The sequence below is a fragment of the Macaca mulatta genome, chromosome 6, assembly GCF_049350105.2.
Source record: "Macaca mulatta isolate MMU2019108-1 chromosome 6, T2T-MMU8v2.0, whole genome shotgun sequence".
Classification (NCBI taxonomy): domain Eukaryota; kingdom Metazoa; phylum Chordata; class Mammalia; order Primates; family Cercopithecidae; genus Macaca; species Macaca mulatta.
The window spans coordinates 144,162,264-144,180,674 of record NC_133411.1 but is presented as its reverse complement, the minus strand read 5'-3'; the positions used below and the strand labels follow the sequence as shown (position 1 = coordinate 144,180,674).

At 39.5% G+C, this 18,411-nt stretch overlaps 1 long non-coding RNA gene across 1 annotated transcript in view; it reads right to left on the bottom strand.

Annotated features, from left to right (window-relative positions):
• The window catches only part of LOC144341542 (uncharacterized), a 172,002-nt gene that overhangs the window by 77,634 nt on the left and 75,957 nt on the right, over positions 1-18,411 (bottom strand). The window contains exon 2 of the long non-coding RNA XR_013418543.1: positions 14,119-14,182. This is a non-coding gene — a long non-coding RNA (uncharacterized LOC144341542). The remainder of the gene's footprint in view (positions 1-14,118; positions 14,183-18,411) is intronic.

Here is an 18,411-nt window from a genome sequence, read left to right as displayed (position 1 = left end):
ATCTCTAAATATGCACCTATATTTTTATTTAAGTTTTTGCATGAAGAAAGGCATAGAGGTAATCACCATTTACTGTTGACACTGTAACTTCAGGGGGATGGGATTGAAAAGGGGACTCACAAACTATCGATTTTTTCTTTATCCATCTTTATGCTGGGTTTGGCTTTTTATAGCAAACATATATTAGTTTCATAATATTTTAAGTAGGAAAGTTTTCAATCACACCAAAACACAAAGTTTACTGGTAAAGGGGAAGTGGTTGCAGAACCTCAAGGCATGCTTACTATTAATAAATACTATGGCGTACACTCGTCAATAGCCACTAAGGAGCAGCCAGAGAAGTGGCACAGCTTCTACACCCAGGAGTTCACAGACAAGTAGGGGAGACCAAATACATGATGCTTTGAGAGAACAATTTTTAAAATCCATAGGGTACAGAGGCAGACAAGATATGAGCCTCAGATATGAGGGCTTCATGGTAGAGGCTTCTAAGGCCTTGAGAATGGGAGGACATGGATAAATGGGGGATTAGGGCCGTGCAAGAGATAATGACGGCATAAACAAAAGATCTCTGGATCTGAATGAGGTAAGGAGAAGCCAAGGGCCTAAGGAAGGGCCTGGCACACAGCAGATGCTCAATAATGCTTCCCAAGCTCTGCCTGGCAAACTTCCTACTCTTCAGAAGGTGGCACTGGTAAAAAGAGTTTGCACATCAGTCTGAAAACCGCCTCTGCAAGGGACTTCTTTTGGTTTCCCTTTAAGGGACTGGTTCTCTAGGGGATGATTCACAATCAGACCTCCCTCTGCCCCGAAATGCTGAGCCAAAGGCAGGCTCTCTGCATGTCTGGGAGCCCCACCAGGGAAGCACAAGCCTGAAAGACTCACTTCTAGGGTCACAGGAACAGTATTCACGCTGGGGCCCAGCCACGGTCAGTTCCCACAGCCACCCCCAACTCCAGGTCAATTCACCCCCACCAAAACACACAGTCAGTTGCTATCATCCCAGGTATTAAAGTTCCCGGAGAGCAGCAACCACATGTGTCTGCTCGCTCTTCTACGTCCAATGCCTGGCCAGAGTGGGTGCTCAGGGAACACACACTGAATTAATGTCTGTTGAGAGAGTTGGTCTTTGCAGCTGAAACCTCTGACTTTTCTCTTTGGTCTCCGGCAGAGGGATATTACCACCAGGGTCTGGGAAGTAAGAAGTGGAATCTGGGGGTTACAAGACTGATAAACAATGTTTTGTTTTTAGGGACCAAAAGAAAATAGTGACCCACAGCAATATTCTTAAGAGAGTATTTGAACTACGGAAGAGGGCAGGCTATGTGTTATATTTTCCATGAGGAAGGAGGAGAGGGGAGAGTTTGCAAATTATTTTCACTGGAGGCACAAGCAAGCAGTCTATTTCACATGTGATTTCTAAAGGAGGAACAAGGAAAGAGGGCGGTTTTCCCACAAGCACTTCCTTAGTGAAAAGCGTGGCAGTTTATGTGTTTCAAGCCCAGGAATATCTTGGTGGGGTTTTGATCTGAGATTGCTCAGGAACAGCAAGGCTGGCCCTGAAGTGAGACTCATCCCTTCCTGCCAGTCCCATCTCTCAGCCTTCAGACTGTTCATTCCTAAACAGGAGGTGGGCAGGCCTCCTTGCGAATCCCCAGGAGAATCATGCCCCCAGCTCCGTCCCCATCTCCAGTTCACAACTGGAGGTATTCACATAATCCTGCTCAGCCTACGCCACTTCACTGTCCTAACAGGGTGCAAGAAGGACAGACAGGAGCTCCCAGGCATACAATAAAGGGCTCATCCAACCCATCCCCTTATAAATTCTAGCTCAACACCAGAGTGTTGAGTGTCCACTCAGCATTAAGCCCCACGCAAGGAAAATCTGCTCACGGACTCCGAGCTGGCAATCCCCAGTCTGAGACGTGTGGCTTCCCTCCCAGAACCCACGAGAGTGACGGCTCATTCTTCCTTCTGAAGCACTCACTGCTTCTCCCAGAACACCAAGGGACTGGCTCTCTCCCTTCGTTTCAAAATCTTTGGTTTTAAAAATGTTTGCTTTCTGCTCAGAGGTACCAAGATCTCTTCATTCATTCAGCAGATATTTAGCAAGTGCTTTCTATGAGCCAGGCTGTGATCTCCACGGTGAGGAGGTAGCAGTGAAGAAAAGAGACAAAAATCCCTACCTTTCGGGGCTTAAACTGTAGCAGAGGAGGCAGAAAGAAAATCTAATAATAAAGACGTCATTTACCTAAGTGCTCTAAGATCAAGCCAGGCCCAGGCGTGCCGGGGTGGGAAGGGATCATGTTCAACCGGGTGGTCGGGAGGTTCCTTCCCAGCTCCTGCCTGTCCAGCCTTTATCTTCCTGCCGAGATGGTGTTATTATGGTTCCCAAATGTTTGAGGTTCAAGTGAAGAGTTCATCTGTAATGGGATTATTTCTCGCCCTGTTTGCTTTCATTACAGACCCACTCTCTCCAAGCATGAGAATCTAACCTTACCGAAAGCATATTTTGGTAATCTGATATAAACTAAATTTAAACTTTGACCTCCAACAATAAAAACGCTACTTTCCTTCTCTGAAGACCTGAAATTCAGATTAAGGGCCTGCCAGCTTCACTTTCCGGGTTTCTAACTGACTTCTAATTAGATTCTAAGCTTTACTCAGAAGGGGCTGGGGACAGGCCGGGGCCCATGGTGGACGGCAGCCAACTGGCCTGGTTTCTCCTCATTCTGATTAGAAGTCAGACGCTTCTCGCTTTCCCACACCCCGGATCCTGTTTTTTTGGTATTGTCACAGAGTACCAAGTTAGTGCAGAAAACTCAAAATAAAATTGCTGTCACAATCTACATTGCAAATTTGCTCTGATCCCGTTTTGCACGAACTGCTTTAATCCTGCTGCGGGTAAAGGTTAAGTATGAGCTTACTCAAATCTGCCCCCACGTCATGTTCTAATTCCTATAGGTTATCTTAGTTAGAAATTAAGGCAAGCAACTGTGAGTCCACTTGGGGGCTGTCTGCAGCCAGGGCTGCTCCCTTCATCTGAGCCTTCAACAGCCTCGCCTGCCACCCTACTCGTGAACAATTTTCTGTTTTTCAGAGCTTGATATTCATATGTTGTTCAGGTTTGATATAAACAAAATTAATGCCATGCATTTCTTTTTTTTTTTTTTAAGAAAGAAATTAAATAAATGTCACAGTCTGGACCAGAATAAGCAACTGAAAATTCAAATTCAGGGATGTCCTACATTAATAACTATTCACCGAGGAAGCATTTCCTGTTTATACATTGAGCTAATGAGAATCCATCACTCCTGTCAAATACACTGAACACCAAATTCAAATGTCAAACCAAATGTAAGAGGTCACACATTTCCTTTGCTAACTAAAAGTGTAATTCATAAATATTATTGCTACCAAACCCTCCATCTACAACATTTGTTTAGAAATATGCACATGTAATATAAATTGTGATTAAGTTAAATGGGTATATTATTTCCTGTTTTAAGGGCTAACAGCAGCATGAATTATGCTTTACTGCAAAGAAGGGCTCAAGTCACAAGCGGGTCTGCTCGAGCCCAGCCCCACATTTTACGCCCCCAGATTGTTTTTTGCACGTTCATTCATAAATACTTTACATTACCCAGCCGTACTGATAACTTTCACTTCTGCTGCCTTATAAAACAGCTCTTACTATTGAAAAGGTCAGCTAAATGGACGTAAACTTTGTATCTAGCTACACTTAAAAATAAAAGTGGAAAAACAAGATTTACAAAGCCAGGGTCTTCATTTACCTCCGTAAGCATAGTACCAGGATTCAAATTAAACTGAAACTTCACATCTGTGGCATGATGTAGTGAGATGAGAATTGTTAGCCTGGGAAGTAACAACACAGCATTTTAACTTCTAAAATTACCAGGGAGTAGAGAAACAATTGGGAAGTGACCATTCGTTCCATTTTTGTCAGCAAATAAATTCAACTAATATCCTTAGTTCAAAAAACCTGTATACACATTAATATTTGTATTACTTTAGGAGAACAAAATGTATTCTAGCAAGGAAAACAAGGAAAGCAGAAAAAAACAGAAATAGATTCTCACCTAACAACCTGATAGGGAAATGTCCTCGTGGCATTCAAATAAAAGGATGAAAAAAAAAAAGAAAGACCAGAATCAAAACTGACTCTTCCTGGTCATGCTCCAGCAGTTTAAGAAAGGTGTATAGTTTCATCCCCCACACCACCCCCAAAAATTATTACCAGTGACCAAAAAAAAGGCAAGCAAATAAACCCTACTCTCCCAGGCCTAGATTGAGAGGTCTTTTCCCTATAGGTAAGCAGGAGAGCTTTGCTCCAAAACCAAGCAGAGCCAAGCCAAATGAACCCCGCGTCCACATCAGCGAGGCCTCTGGCCAGGTCTCCCTGGGCCGAGCCTATGTGGAGGACAGCGGGTGGGTCAGGTGCTTCTCGGAGGAGCTCTGATTCATCACTGTGTTCCAAACCCTTCCAAAGGGGAGCCGACCTGACGCCATCGTGCCAGACGATTTTGCAATGAAACTAAGTCTTTGATGTCACAGACAGAGAGAGGGATAAGCTGGGCTCTTGAATAGATAACCGGGATGACTCCTATCTTCTGAAGTCTAGTGAAGAGCATTTCATAAACTCCAGATTTAGAAGCAGATAATTAACAGATACCATTGAGGCTTGTATCCGTGGCTACGGCTGTGACTGCTGCCCCATAGCCCAGAGGGACACCCTACCCATGTGCCACAAGGCAGGCAGGGGCCCAATCCTTACCTGCCCTGAAAGCTTAGGCTAAATGGGCAGATTTGGTTTTGAGAACAGGTGCTGCTGGATAATAGATTTATTTACATGTAGCCTTCATTCAATATTTCAAATTAGACTTCTAATACTTTTATCCTAGCATGGTCCATCATACTATGATAGTTATATCGTCGGGTTATATTAAGTGTAGCAACTTCAAATTTGTTAATTGTGATTTGAAGTCCAGTGAAAGAAATCACTTTTATCTCACTTTTTTAAATAAAAGTATAATTTATATAAAGTGCTCAGGTCTTAAGTGTTCTGTTCAAACAGTTTTGATGAATACACGTAAAGACACAGGACATTTCTCACACTTCCCAGACAATCTCCCACCCCCAGAATCAACCACTGGTTTTAGTTCTATCATCGTAGGTTAGTTTTTCCTATTTTGGATTTTCTTATAAATGGATCCCATAGTATGCACATTTTCATAGGCAGCTTACGTCACTCATCATATGTCTGAGATTCATCCATGATGGTATTAGTCGTTCATTCTATTATACTGCATGGTATCCCATTGCTGACTAAACCACAGTGTGTTTATCCATTCCTCACTCATGGACAACTGGGCTGTTTGCCAGTTTTTGATTTTTATGAATGAAACTGCTGTGAACATTCTTATACAAGGACCTTTGTGGAAATATATTTTCATTTCTCTCATATAAATACCTAGGAATAGAAATGCTGGCTATAGGTAAGTGTATTTTTAACTTTTAAAGGAAGTATTAGTTTTTCAAATTGGTTATACCATTTGACACTCCCACCAACAATGCATAAGAGTTCCAGTTCCTCCACATCCTCTCCCACTTCTAGTGTCATCAGTTTTTTTCACTTTAACCAACTTCTAGTTGATACCTAGTGGTAACTAACTATAATTTTAATTTGCATTTCCCCGATATCTAGTGGTTGGTATTTAAAACTTTTTCATGTGTGTATTGGCCATTTGTATATCTTCTTTAATGATATTTCTATTCAAGTTGTTTTGCCATTTTTAATTACATCGTTTGTCTTTTTATCATTGATTTGCAGGAATTCTCCATGTATTCCAAATGGAAGTCTTTTGTCAGACGTGTGTTGAGAAATCTGTGGCTTGCCTATTCATTTGTTTTAACAGTGTCTTTGATAAGCAGAAAGATTTAATTTTGTTGAAACCCAATTTATCAAGTTTTGCTTTTATGGCCTGTACTTTCCATGATTTCTTTAAGAAGTCTTTGCTACCTCAAGGTTACAAAAATACTCTGTTTTTTTTCTAGTAATTTTATCACTTTAGTGTTTACATTTAGATCAATGACCCATATTGAACTGATTTTTCTATATTATTAGAGGCAAGAACAAATATTTTTTTCAAATTAATATCTAGTTGTTTCTGTACCATTTGTTGAAAAGATTTTCCTTCACTACTGAATTTCCTTGGCACCCTTGTCAAAAATCACTTTCCCATATATCTTGAGTCTATGCATGGACTCTATTTTGTTCCATTTATCTATTAACCCATCCTTTCATCCATACCACATTGTGTTGATTTGTGTAGTTATGTTGTCAGTCTTGTAGTCAAGTAGGGTAAATAGTCCAAATTTGTTCTACTTTTTCAATATTGTTTTGGCTATTCTAGGTCCTTTGCCTTTTCATATAAATTTTAAAATTACTTTGCCCAAGATAAAAGCTTGCTGGGATTTTATTTAGGATTGCTCAGTTTGGGAGAATTGACATCTTAATGTTGAGTCTTCTAATTCATAAACATGATATATCTCTTAATTTATTTAGGTCTTTAATTTCTCTCATCAATGTTATATAGTTTCCAGTCTTTTATATCTTTCATTAAATGTATCTTTAAGTAGCTGAATTTTTATGCTACAATTACTACTTTAACATTTTCGTTGTTAATTTTTCATTGCTAACATATGGAATTATAATTTAATTATATCCTGCAACACTGCAAAAATAAATTATTAGTTCTACTTATTTTTTAATCCCTTAGGAAACCCAAAGCAATCTACAGATTCAATGCAATCTCTATCAAAATACCAATGGCATTCTTTACAGAAATAGAAAAAAACAATTCTAAAATGTATATGGAATCACAAAACTATCCTGAGCAAAAAGAATAAAACTAGAGGAGTCATGTTACCTGACTTCAAATTATACCACAGAGCTACCATAACTAAAACAGCATGGTACTGGCATAAAAACAGACAAATAAACCAATGGAACAGAATAGAGAACCCAGAAGCAAATCCACACACCTACAGAGAACTCATTTTTGACAAAGGTGTCAAGAACTTAAACGAAGACGACAGTCTTTTCAATAAACGGTGCTGGGAAAATTGATATCCATATGCAGAAGAATGAAACAAGACCCCTATCTTTTGCCATATACAAAAATAAAATCAAAATAGATTAAAGACTTAAATTTAAAACCTCAAACTATGGAACTACTACAAGAAAACACTGGGGAAACTCCTCAGGACATTGGTCAGGGCAAAAATTTCTTGAATAATACACCACAAGCACAGGCAACCAAAATAAAAATGGACAAACTTTATAGTTAAGAAAACTTCTGCACAGCAAAGGAAACAATCAACAAAGTGAGAAGACAACTCACAGATGGGAGAAAATACTTGCAAACTACTCTCTAACAAGAGATTAATAGCCAGAATATATAGGCAGTTCAAACAACTCTATAGGAAAAATTCTAATAATCTGCTTTTAAAATGCGCAAAAGATCTGAATAGACATTTCTCAAAAGAAGACATACACATGGCAAACAGTCATATGAAAAAGTGTTCAACATCATTGATTATCAGAGAAATGCAAATTGACACTACAATGAGATAGCATCTAACCCCAGTTAAAATGGCTTATATCCAAAAGGCAGGCAGTAACAAATGCTGGCAAGGATGTAGGGAAAAGGGAACTCTTATACACTGTTGGTGGGAATGTAAATTAGTACAACCACTATGGAGAACAGTTTGGAGGTTCCTCAAGGAAACTAAAAATGGAACTACCATATGATCCAGCAATCCCACTGCTGGGCGTATATACCCAAAAGAAAGTAATCAGTATATCAAATAGATATTTGCATTCCCATGTTTGTTGCAGCACTGTTCACTATAGCCAACATTTGGAAGCAACATAAGTGTCCATCAACAGATGAGTAGCTAAAGAAAATGTGGTACAGTAGTATTCAATCATAAAAAAAAGGAATGAGATTCTGTCATTTGCAACAACATGACATGAATGGAACTGGAAATCATTACACTAACTGAAATAAGCCAGGCACAGAAAGACACACATTGAATGTTTTCACTTATTTGTGGGATCTCAAAATAAAAACAATTGAATTCATGGAGATAGAGAGTACAGAGATGGTTAACAGAGGCTGAGAAGAGTAGTGGGAGGGTAGGGGGAAGTGAAGATGGTTAATGGGTACCAAAAATTGTTAGAATGAACAAGACTTAGTATTGGATAACACAAGAGGGTGACTATAATCAATAATAATTTAATTGTACATTTAAAAATAACTAAAAGAGTATAATTGGATTGTTTGTAACACAAAGGATAAATGCTCAATGGGATGGATACCCCATTTTATAGGATTATGCATTGTATGCCTGTACCAAAACATCTCATGTACCCCATAAATATATACACCTACTATATACCCACAAAAATTAAAATAATTTTTTTAAAGTTAAGAATTCCTTAGGAATTTCTCTGTACGAAATCATGTCACTTGTAAGACAATTCTATATCTTCCTTCCCAATCTATATGTCCTTTATATCTTTTTCTTATATTATTGCTTTGTCTAAGACTCCAAGTTAAATGCTGAAGATAAGTTGTAAGAGAGACCTCCTTGCCTTGTCTCCAATCTGTGGAGGAAGGCATTCAATCATCAATAAGTATGTCAGCCATAGATTTTTTTGTAGATGTTATTTGGCAGATTGAAAAAAGTTTCTTCATTCTTAGTTTGCTGAGAGTTCTTATCCAGAATGGATGTTGGGATTTATCAGTTTCTTTTTCTACATCAAAATGACCTTATAATTTTTCTCCTTTAATAAGTTAATGTGGTAAATTATATTGCTTTTTTAAATGTTATACAACCTTACATTCCTGAGATAAACCCTACTTTATCTTTTTCTTTATATTATGGGAATTTGTTAATATTTTGTTAAGGATTTTTATCATCAAAGATTTAGTTATGATAATGAGAAAACTTTGGTTTATAACTTTCTTTTCTCTAATTTCTTTGTATGATTTTGGTATCAAGGTAATTCCAGCCTCATAGAATGTGTTGGAAAGTATTCACTAACACTCTATTTTCTGAAAGAGTTGGTGTCGAATTGATATTATTTCTTCCTTAAATATTTGAAACAATTTGCCAGAGAAACTAGCTGGGCCTAGATTTCTGTTTGTGGAAAGTTTTTAAAATTACAAACCCAATTTATTTAATGAATATAGGGTTTATATTTCCTATTTCTTCTTGGGTCCATTTTGTTATGTTTTTCAAGGAATTTGTCCCTTTCATCCAAATCGTTGAATTAATTGGCATAAAGTTATTTATAATATGACTACACTATCCTTTTAAGGTCTGTAGGCTGTTTAGTGATGTCTCTTCTTTTATTCTTGATATTGGTAATTCGTATCTTCTGACTTTTTATCTTCAGTAGTTTTCCTAGGTGTTTATCAATTTTATTAATCTTTTTAGCAAACCAATTTCAGTTTTTGCTGATTTTCTCGATTTTTTGTCTCCTGTTTTATTGCTTTCTACTCTGATTATGGTTAACTCATCTCTTTTAGCTTTTTAAGGTGGAAGCAAAGTTCATTGATTTTATACCTTTCTTATTTTCTAATACGAGCATTTAAAGCTGTACATTTCCCTTTAAATTTTGTGTATGCCAAAGATTTTTATTTTCATTATTATCAAATTTTGATTTTCATTATCAAAATATTTTCTTTATCATTAAATTTAAAATATTTTCTAAATTCCCTCATTTCTTCTGTGATTCATGGTTTATTTAATCATGTGTTGTTTAATTTCGAAACATTCAAATAATTTTTCTAGGTATCTTGTTGTTATTGATTTCCACTTTACATTTGATTGTGTTCAGAGAATATACTTAGAAATTCAATCTAAGAAGTTTATTGAGACTTGTTTTATGATCCAGTTCATGATCTCTTTTGAGAAATGCTTCACATGCATTAGAGAAATATGTGTGTTTTGCTTCTGTTGGGTGGAGTAATCTAAAAATGTCAATTAGATCAGGTTATCAGCAGTGTTGTTCAAATCTTCCATACACTCAACTAATTTTTCAGTGTATTAATTACTGAGAGAGGGTATATTAAATTCTTCAGCTATTATTGTATATGTATAGTGTCCTTTAATTTTATCCATTTTTGCTTCATGTATGTTGGAACTTTGATATTAGGTACAAAAACTTTGGGGATTTTTATGTGGTCTTGATTAATTAAGCCCTTAATACCATGATAATATGTTTCTGATATCTTTTTGTCAACTTGAAGTCTACTTCACCTGATATTAGTTTCATCTGTTTTCTTACGCACAGTATTTGCAGGTTATCTTTTTCAAATACTTTACTTTCAACCTGTTTGTGGCTTTATATTTAAAGTGTATTTCTATAGTTGAGTCTTGCATTTTTATCCAGTCTGACAATTTCTGCCTTTTAATTGGGAAGATCAATCTCTTTATATTTAATGCAATTATCTATTTTGATTTTAAACCAAATTTTGGTTTGGTTTTTATCTTTTACGCTCTTTGTTTTTATGTTCCTATTATTTTTAGGATGAAATATATTCTTAGTATTTCATTTTAGCTCCTCTACTGACATTTTAGTCATGCCTCTTTGAATTATTTTTAGTGATTTTTCTACTGACTGCAATCTTTATCTTTAATTCATTACAGTTTGCTTTCAAAAAAATATTCTATTACTTCATGAGCACTTTACAGTTCCCCCATCCCTTTATGTTATCACTTTCATTCTAAAATACTATTAATCTCCATGTTCCTTTGTTATTTTTACTTTAAATGGCCAATTATCTTTAAAAAGTTTTAAAACTACTTTTTATATATAGACCTATTCACTCTTTCTGATGTTTTCCATTCATGCAAGTTCTTCCTGTAGGACCAGGTTTCCATCTGAAATCATTTTCTTTCAGCCTACAGAACTCTTTTTAGCATCTCCTAGAGATGGCTTCTTTCTGGTTTTGTCAGCTTGAAAATGTCTTCAATTCACTTTTATTTTTGAATGATATTTTTATTGGATATAGAATTATAGGTTGACAAGATCTTTTGTTTTTTCCTGTAGCAAGCCGAAACTGACATACTTTATCCTTTGTTTTCAGCAATTTGACTGATTCCACTTGGGATTCTCTAAGCTTCTTGGTAAGGCTTATATTTACCCTTTAGTTTTGGAAAATGTTTTATTCTTTTATCTTTGAATATTTTTTCTGTCATGTTCTCTCTCACCTTCTTCTTCTAGGACTCTAATTATATATAAGACATTTGATATTATACCATAGAACTCAGATACTATTTTTTTCATTCTTTTTTCTTTTTGTTTCAGATTGGATCATTTCTATTGATGTATCTTTACGTTTTTTTCTCCTGTGTCCAATTTTCTAATAATTTCATTGACAGAATTTTTCATGTCTAACATCATTTTTTTCATTTTTTAGCATTTCTATTTAGATCTTTTTTTATATAGTTTTCATACCTCTGCTGAAAATCCCCATGGTGCCTACCTTTTCCACACTGGATCCTGCAGCATATTTATCTTAGCTACTTTACAGTCCCTGTCTGATAATTGCAACATTTGGGCCAGCTTTGGTCTGGTTCTATTGACTATGTTGTGTCTTGACAAGCGATCATATCATTGTTCATTTGTTTGCTTGGGGGTGTGTATGTGTTTGGTAAGTTTATATTGAATGCAACACATTGTATGTAAAAAATAGTAGCAATGAGGCAAATACATCAAAAGATGGAGAATTGTCTTCCTCTATCAGTCTGTTAATGCGGGAAGCTTACTATCTAATCTGTATTTGAGCTGGGTTTGCACTTTGCTATTGTTTTAGTTACATTCAATGCACTACAATCTTCAGATTCTCTTACTGGTGGACTATTGCTGTCTCCCACTTAGCATGAAGCCTAGTGTAATAGAGTTTCTCTCAATTCTCCTGTACCACCTTAGACTTCAGCAGGCTCTGCACTGTAGAAGAGGTCTCTCAACATTCCTGCCCCTCTCCTACTGTTATACTACTGTCTGATGCCTAACACAAGGCCCACCATTCAGAAGGATTTATTTAGGCAGCCCTACATACCTGGGCCTTAGAGAGGATCACTCTTAGCTCTCCTCTCTCTTCCTCACATGACATTATCTCACACTCAGTGCAGAACCTTGAGCTTGGGTCGGTTTCTGGCCTTCACCCAGTGGTAGAGAACAGCTGCCTTATACTCAGTGCAAGATCCTGAGTAAGACCTGGTTTTCTGCCCCTTTCTCAGCAGCAGATAACCACTGACTCTTGCCCATGCATGGTCCATGAGGGTTTCTCTTGGTTTCCCTGCCCTAGCCTTAGTGTTGGGCAGGCCTTGTGTATACCTCTACCTCAGGTATGCACCTCCCAGAACTTCCAGTGGCAGATAACCTCTGCCTCTTACTCACAAAAGGTCAGGAGCATGGGAGGGATTTTATTAGTTCTCTTGCTACAGACAGGGAGGACCTGCACCACAAAGAGTTGTCTATCCTTTTACTCTGCCCCCAAATTTTTTGTGTAAGCTCTCAGTGGAAGCCAAAGGACAAGAGTGAGACACCCCTTGTGTCTGCAGCTTACAATAATTCTAAACCGTTATGCTAGCCCATACTTGGCTCTTAAAACATGATTACAATTTCAGTTGTTTTCTTATTACTATCTCTGATGGTTACCTCCTCCTCCTGCTGCTCTGCCCAGGGTAATTTCTTTGGAGGGGCTGCCATTCTTTTGATTTTAGTTCACTAGGTTACCTTGTGTCCTCAGGGCAGACTTTAAAATATGTGATTTTATAAACTGTCTGGTTTGTTTTACTGTTAGGGTGGAAGCAATATTCTCTTGCATTTTGATATTCTATGTGGAAGCTCTCACTAAATATGAATATTAATAATCATCTCTCTCTTTTGGTATAAATTTATATGCTTCAAAACACACTTTTACTTTTTGTGCATTTATTCTTTTCTAATGAAATTGAAATGAAATCTCTTCCTTCCCTCTTTGTCCCATAGCTCCTTGCACGAGGAGCTTAGTCACAGTTAAGTAAGGTAAAAAGCTTGTGAACAATCAGTCAAGGATTAGAATAACATTCGAATAATTATAATTACAAAGCAACAACAAAATTTGGTAGGGCACACAGCAGATAAAGCAGGTGTTTTATTTATGCATTATTTCATTTCTCAAAATTCATTGAGCTAGATGCTGCTTTCTAGATGAGGAAATTTATGCTCAGAAAAATTAAACGACTTGCCCAAGACCATACAGCTAGTAATTGGAGACACTGGGACTTGAACCCATGCAGTCTACATTAAAGTTCACACTTTTAATCTCCATGTCATGAAGACATGAGTAAGGGGTTAAATGTTTACTTAAGCCAGATTTTATTTCATTGATGATTTGACATCTGAGTTCTAACTAATTCATATAGCTCTCCATGCATTCAGGGCCAAAGCAACACTCACATATTTTTTTTTTCCTCACACATCTTGCACAAAGAATTGCTGCTTCCAGACTTAATCTCACCAGAATGCCTTTACATCATTCTGCTGCCTTCAGGAGGTCCCTCTCCCCAGGCTACCTGCTCAACATAACAGGCGGAGGGCAAAGTTTGGATGGAGGTTGCAGAGTATGGCAGCAAAGCAATGCCCTAAAGCATACAGACGACTCCTCAGGCAAATGCAGACAGATGTGACTGTCCAGAGCAAACCTCTGAGGGGCTGGAGCCTTGACAGGTGGCCCGACTCCAGGAGAAAGTGGGGAGCCTTGGTGCACTGTGGGTCATCAGTTAATGCATCTAAAGGACGAAGTCATGATTTTAAGGGGACAGAAGGGAAAATTCATCTAACTCCATTTACAATTCAGCAGCATAATTTTCCAGACACATTGTCTAGAAACAGGGCGAGCTCTTTTTGAAGCAGCCTCTTGACTGTTCAAAGAAAGATTTCCCCAAGTCATTTTTAAAACTAGAGACATTGTCATTAGGGGAGAAGAGATCAAAAGCACCTTAATCTCCTCTATCAGCGGGCCAGCTACTTACCAAGTCTGAGAATGTTCCCCATGTGCTGCCTCCTGAGTCTGCCCCATAGTCCTGGGATTGGTACCTTGGATCGTAAAGAACAGAAATATGGTTTTACTTATGCAGGTCTCTATCTCTGGGAGATGCGTGGAATGATAACACAATGGCCCAATCAACGTCCACCCCAACGGCTGCACAAGGGTATTTCCAAATTCCTAATTGGGATAGCTGCAGTTGCTTTCTTTAAAGAGGGATCAAAACATTGAAATCCATCCAAGACCACTGCTATGTAACCTGAGAGTGGGGCAGCATTCATTAATGGGACACGCACAAGGCACTTGCCCTCATGTTCTTAAACAAGATTTCTTCAACAATCCTCAGGGAAAAGTGGGCCCTATGTCTCCAAGTGCCCCAAGAAGTCTCCTCTTGTATAAGAGGCTTACAATGCAGGCATACCTATAAAGGCTGTCTCTTATACCACCAGGCTGCTGCAAATTAAGGTTGCATTAATAGAAGAATGCTTTCAAGAATACAGGAGGTAAGGCCTTTCTTGCTTCTATGGGTAACTCATACAAGGGTATATGGCATTCGATGCCCCTGCACTTTAAAGTGAACTTTGCCCAATTAGAAGAAGGATCAGCACATGTGAGATTAGAGTGCAGCATAAAGAAGGTGTAAGTGTGAGTTAGAGTGTTAAGCAACAGCAGCAGAAATAAAAACACCAATAGGCTAAATTTGTCCAGATCTTACAACCATTCCATATGTCTTGATCCCAGACCTCCTGTCACCCTAAGCACCCAGTGCTGCTGTTGACTAATACCCTAACTCACACTCACACTTTCTTTACTCTGCACTGTCATCTCACCTGTGTGGATCCTTCTTCAACTCAACTGTGAGCTCCTTGAGGGCAAGGATGGTGGGTGATTAGTACACAGTGCCTGGCATGCTCAAGACGTATTTGCTGAATGAACAAATGAGCAGAGACAGACAAACCAAAGGACTGCCTTGGGAGAATGAGACCTCAGATACTCATATCCATGGGATGAAGGGATGACCCTGGCCTGATCATGGAAGGGGTAATAAAATTCTGGCCTGCCTCCCAGAGAGATGCCAGAAGCAGAAGGATTAGGCTCTTCCCGAGTCTATAAGCAAGCTACATGCCCACTATATAAGCAAAGTCATATATGCCAAATCTGATGAAGCCAAATATAGGAGTCAAGTGCGGTCAGGAAGCTGTGGAACCTCAGGCAAACCCAGGCCAGGCTGTGCCTCTGCTTCCTCTTGCTGTAAATGACTAAGATCACAGCTAGCTCATCAGGGTTGCTGGATGTATTAGTCCATTCTCACATTGCTATAAGGACGCTCCCCAAGACTGAGTAATTTATTAAAAAAAAAAAGAAGAAGAAGAAGAAGAAGTTTAATTAACTCACAGTTCTGCATGGCTGGGGAGGCCTCCGGAAACTTACAATCATGGTGGAAGGGGAAGCAGGCATGTCTTACATGGCAGCAGGGGAGAGAAAGCATGTGAGAGTGCAGGGAAAACTACCATTTATAAAATCATCCGATCTCATGAGAATTCACTCACTATCATGAGAATGGTATGGGGGAAACTGCCCCCATAATCCAATCACTTCCCCTCCACCCTGGGACATGTGGGGATTACAGGTTCCTCCCTTAACACATGGGCATTACAATTCAAGATGAGATTTGGGTGGGGACACAGAATCAAACCATATTACTGGAAGAAGCAAATAAAATGCTATCAGTAAAGGGCACATTAAAAACTGTAAAGGGCCCTAAATGGGCAAGGACAGAAGACAGAGACAACAGAGATAAATGGCATTCTAGAAAGAGAGAACAGTCTGGCCTAGGATATGAGTGGGAGGTTGCAGGGAAGAGTTCTGGGACTGGCTGGGCCCAAGAGCACCCAAGCCCTTCACTTGAGGGATGGCCACCAGTTCATGGATGACATGAACCCAATCAGGAGGCTGGTGCCAAAGGGAGGCTGACAGCGAAGCAGGAGAGAAGGGAGCATCTCTGCACAGGGCCTGGCGGCACGTGTGTCATGATCTGCATACCCAGGACAGTAGGGTGAAGCTACTGTTGCTGTACTGTTACCAACACAACACTGATAACACAACCAACCCCTCATAATTGTAGTCACCTCTTGCTTTGGCCACCAGGAGACTCACAGTCTAATTTGCAGCCTACCCCCAACAAAAGCACTGGATCCATGATGGCCTTTCTTCCTGCCTCCCCCACCCTACCCCTGCACCTTTCTTGTTAGACTGTAAGCTCCAGGAGGGCAGGAACCATGACTGTTTTTCTGTTCACTGCTGTACCTACAGAGCCAAGCACATGGTAAATCCTCAATATCCTTGCTGAGTGACCAACAACACTCCTATTTTCTTACGCTTCCTTTCCATTTGCGCCAGGTTCTTCTTATTTAATGTTTGTCCTGCTGCAGCATCTGTGTTTCTGAAAGCGACCACAGATCCTCTCTTGTACAAGGTGGGATATAAATAAATACATAAGGAAAAGAAGACATAACAAATAAAGAATCCATGGATGCACAATTCCCCCAAGCAGCTTATATAACAGCATGGCTCTGCTGACCTGCCCCCACCCTTTCTAGAGGCAAGCGAGGCAGGTGCAGTTGCAGAAGACACTGTTTTTAAAGTTCAGTTTTGTCCTTAGGAGGCTTTCCTACCAGGCTGCTCCCAGAGATTGTGTTACCTCCAGGCCCAGCTGAAAGGTTGCCTAGCAACACTCAGCAGCCTCCGCGCCTCTAAATCCCTAATTTGTGTCTTACATGTACACAGTGCAGTGCTAGCATGACCCTGAGCAGCAGACACCTCTACAAATCCCTATCTAAAATAGGCCTGATCTGCCTGCATTAGCAGAGTCTGAGGCCCAGAACCTCCTCCTCTTCCTAGCCTGTGACTTCTAGCCTGGACACATGGGTGCCCATGCAGCATGAGCACAGAGGCAGGTGCTTTGAGTCTTGATGCTACTGTGGCTGGTTTGCCAGGAAGAAGCAAGGAAAAGGAGATGAGCTTCAGCTTAAAGCCCATATAGTTTAAGTCCATGAAGATCCCATCACCCTATGAAGAGCCGCCTCATTGGAGATTTTCTGCTCTCAGGCAAACACTTTATTTTTCATCCAGAAGGGTCAAAAACATGCCAACGTGTAAATAAATGAAGTGTTGTTTAAGATCATGTCTAAACAGTGTGCAAAAATAAATATCCTCACTCTAAAGCAAGATAGTATACAATATCCATCTGTGGAAGCAGGAATACAAGGAGTAATTTGGGGAAAAATTGCTTTATGAGACCCAAATTTCACCTGTGGCTTCCCAGAAACCATGATAAACAGCAAAGAACCCCAAACTCATAGACTTCCAAACAAGGCCCAGGGATGTGGACATGGGTTCTCATCCCTTCTTTCCGACTCTAAGAAACCTTGCCAGCAACCTCCTTGCTGCCAGTGACTGTAGATTTTACTGCAGCCTCTCCAGCTGCTTCTGCTGCTTAACTACCAGGCAACCATGAGCCACAGCACTGTCCACAGGAAAACACTGCTCTTTTCCATTTCACTCCAGGAGGAGGCCATGCTTTCTTGTACTGGGTCTAAAACCGGTCAGCTCCATCTGGCCTCTGTCTCTAAGCCAAAAGTTAAAACTGTAAGCATTATGTACATAAAAAAACAAAAGAACAATTTCAGTTCTTGTGTTAAATTACATTTTTGATAGTGAAATGAAAAACAGACAAGGAGAAGGGGTGAAATCAAGACACTTTGGAGCTGTGATGCTCAATACAGAAGCCACTAGTCCCGTAGTCTTATCTAAGTTAAAATTAAAATTAAATAGAAGTAAAAAATCTAGTCCCTCAGTTGCACTAGCCAGAGTGGGTATTTCAAAAGCTCAATAGACACACAGGAGTAGGAGCCACTGTGTTGCACAGCTCAGATCTAAAGAACATTTCTATCACCACGGAAGGTTCTGCTGGATAGCACTGCCCTGGATGAGCCCCCAAGTGGACCATGGGCACAGAGGTCCATCCCCAACATGGTGGAGCCTATCAACAAGCCCTGATCATCACTTCAGAACTGGGCCCTGAGTCTTCAGTCTCAGAAAAGCCTCTACAGCCAAGGCCCAAACACTTCTGGGAATTTGCCCAAGACCCCCAGTGCAATGTCTCACCCAGACTTATCCTCTTATCTCAACAAAAGTTCCCTTGTGCCTCATCTCCCAAGGGCACACTGTCACACTGCTCCAGGGGTGTAGTGAAAATGGTGTGCCCCCCTCCCCCACC